The 3,149-nt window shown below is 45.1% G+C and overlaps 1 long non-coding RNA gene across 1 annotated transcript in view; it reads right to left on the bottom strand.

The window, feature by feature from the left end:
- Positions 1 to 627: 627 nt before the first annotated feature.
- The window catches only part of LOC126507072 (uncharacterized), a 4,217-nt gene continuing 1,695 nt past the window's right edge, over positions 628 to 3,149 (bottom strand). Inside the window, exons 2-3 of the long non-coding RNA XR_007593413.1 lie at positions 2,928 to 3,003; positions 628 to 1,099 (exon numbers count right to left, since the gene is read on the bottom strand). This is a non-coding gene — a long non-coding RNA (uncharacterized lncRNA). The remainder of the gene's footprint in view (positions 1,100 to 2,927; positions 3,004 to 3,149) is intronic.

The raw sequence follows: 3,149 nt of genomic DNA, 5'->3' as shown, positions 1-3,149 counted from the left end.
AGTCCCTGCTACTCCTGGAAGTAACTGCCTGGCCTTGGGCAAGAGGCTTAACCCTTCTGGGCCTCTGTGTCCTCAAGTGTGTATCAGAACATTAATGATCCCAACGGCTTGTAGATTTTAGGAGAAGTAACAGAACTAATGCCTACAGGGTACGTAAGCTGGAGCTGGAGAGGTGGTGAGGCCGTCAGGAGGGCAGTCTGCTCTTCCAGAGGACCTGGGTTTGTTCCTTGCACCCTAGTCAGGTGCTCACAATCTCCTCCTGTACCTCCAGTTCCAGGGGATCTAAAACCCTCACACAGGTGCACATCCTAACCCCAGGCACACACATTTGTATATTTTAAAATCATTTTTAAAAATTGCTTGAGCCACATAGAAGGCACTCACATATATGAAAATGTCAGTTAAACCCAGACTTCCAAAAGTTGACATCTGACCTCCACACAGGTGCTCTGGCACACATGACCCCCTCACACACACAAATGAAATGTAATGGATTTTATTTTATTTATTTATTTATTTATTTTAAATTTTATTCATTATGTATAGTGTTCTGCCTGCATGTATGCCTGCAGGCCAGAAGAGGGCACCAAATCTCATTACAGATGGTTGTGAGCCACCATGTGGTTGCTGGGAATTGAACTCAGGACCTTTGGAAGAGCAGGCAGAGCTCTTAACCACTGAGCCATCTCTCCAGTCCCAATTTTATTTTATTTAGTGGTTTTGTTGGACAGGGTTTCTCTATGTAGCCCTGGCCATCACAGAACTTGCTCTGTAGACCAGGATGGCTTTGAACTCACAGAGATCCATCTGCATCTGCCTCAGCCTCTGTTTCCTGAGAGCTGGTACTAAAGGCATGCACCACCACTGCCCAGTTTGCTTGCTTGTTTATTTGTTTATTTATTTATTTATTTATTTATTTGAGTTTTATTTGTTTGATTGTTTTTGTCTTTGTCTTTTTCGAAACAGGGTCAAAAAAAAGAAGCAAAAATAAAATTTTAATCCAATCGATAAAAACATGGGCTGTAGAGATGACTTGACCATTCGAAGCATATACTGAATCCATAAGAGGTGGAGTCCCTCTTGTGACTTCCTTGGGCATCTACACACACACGTAATTAAAAATAAAATTAAATCTTTGAACAACTATAATATAATAAAACAATAAAATAAAATACTATAATATAATAAAATAAGGTATCAATAGCAAAAGGGGGCCAGGAGTGTCTTTCCGTAGACAGAGTGCTCACCTAGCATGCAGGAAGCCCTGGGCTTTGTTCCCAACACGGTACAAGTCAGGTATGGTGGCATATGCTTGAAGTCCTAGCACTCAGGAAGTAGAGCAAGGAATTCAAGGACATCCTTAGCTATATCATGAGTTTGAGGCCACACTGAGCTATTTGAGACTCTTCTCTCATATACACCAAAATCACTATAAACCAACAAATTAAATTAAATACAAAAAATAAAGAAGGATAGCTCAGTTATACAAACCCTTAGCCTAACATACAGGAGGCCTAGATTCAATCCCCTGTCCTGGGTGAGGGAGGGGGACACACTTTATCATTGTCCACAAGACCCTGGTGACCTGTGCTTATCTGCAGGATTGCTGGGTCCTCTGCCATGCACTCCTGTATGTCCTACCCTTGACCATTTGGCTCCATTTGCAAGGACACATTTGTGAGACTCTTCAAATGCCCAGAGATCTTTGCCTACAGTGACGTCTCTTCAGGAATAAGAGAGACAGATCCCGAGAGGCATATGGGGCTATGAGCTTGCTGGGGAGGATATGAAGAAGAGCTAGGAAGGAGGCTGCCTGTAGGGGCTGGGCCGTGGAGGCAGAGAGGGCCTTAGGGATCAGACAGCCTTGGGAAGAAAAGTTCTCTAAGACCCACTGGCTGAGTGACCCAGCAGGCCCTGTGCCTGGTCAGCTCTGTCCAGTATTGCCTTCCCCAGTATTTGCCAGCTCAGCTGAAAATAGGTCTGGCCACTCTGGAAGAACAAACTGCTGGCAATGGCTGCAGAAAGGTGACAACGTGCAGGGAAAACAATTCTGTCTCATCGTCCACGCTACTGCTGTCTCTTCCTCCTCTCCTTTTTCATCTTTACCTTTGTTAGGGTCCTTGCTATGGTAACTAGGGCTGGTCTTGAACTCACTGCCTTGGGCTGGGCTCCTGAGTGCTGGGATTACAGTTAAGTTTCTCTGTGTAACAACTTTGGAGCCTGTCCTGGAACTCGCTCTGTAGACCAGGCAGGCCTCAAATCCACAGAGATCCACCTGCTGGGATTAAGGGTGTGTGCCACCACCACCTAACTCTTTCTGTTGTTTCTAATTCAGTCCTTTTTTTTTTTTTTTAAATCTATTTATTTATTTATTATGTATACAATATTCTGTCTGTCTGCAGGCCAGAAGAGGGCACCAGACCTCATTACAGATGGTTGTGAGCCACCATGTGGTTGCTAGGAATTGAACTCAGGACCTTTGGAAGAGCAGGCAATGCTCTTAACCACTGAGCCATCTCTCCAGCCCTAATTCAGTCCTTTCATTTTCAGGCAGGAGACTGTGGGGAAGCCATCTGCCCTGCCCATACCTACAATCTTTGGAAGACTGGACAGGAAGCTTAGAATTTCAAGGCCAGCGTCAGCAATATAGAGAGTTCAAGGACAGGTAGTTCTATATGAACCAGACCCCCATCTTAAAAAAATCAGAAACAAAAGAACCAAAACAAACAAGCACTGAAGCACTTGGGAGAAAGAGGCAGAAGCTGGCAGCTCTCTTCTAGTTCAAGGCCATCGTGGCCTACGGGGTGAATTCAGGCCAGTCAGAGCTTCATAGTGAGACCCTGTCTCAAAAATAAATAAACAAGCCGACAGATAAAAATGGTGCAAATGGATGAGACCTTTTCAGAGACTCGGATGCAGTCACCTACCAGCGCATCGCTTGTGTTAGGGTCCCTGGAGCTGGAAGTGCACAGATGGTTTCCTGTGATAGTCTGATGCTCAGGGCTGCGGAAAGCAAAATACATTTCTTAACTGGGAAAGAGCAACTTCCAAAACAGTCTGTGTTTTAGACACAACCACCCAGAGGTGCTATTGGGCCAGGGTGGGCCAGGTTAGCTGTGCTCGCCCTTCCTTCCTTCCTTCCTTCCTTC

Source organism: Alexandromys fortis, unplaced genomic scaffold, assembly GCF_014885135.2.
Source record: "Alexandromys fortis isolate MF-2015 unplaced genomic scaffold, M_Fortis_MF-2015_v1.1 scaffold_27, whole genome shotgun sequence".
NCBI lineage: Eukaryota > Metazoa > Chordata > Mammalia > Rodentia > Cricetidae > Alexandromys > Alexandromys fortis.
This window is presented reverse-complemented; position numbering and strand designations above follow the sequence as displayed.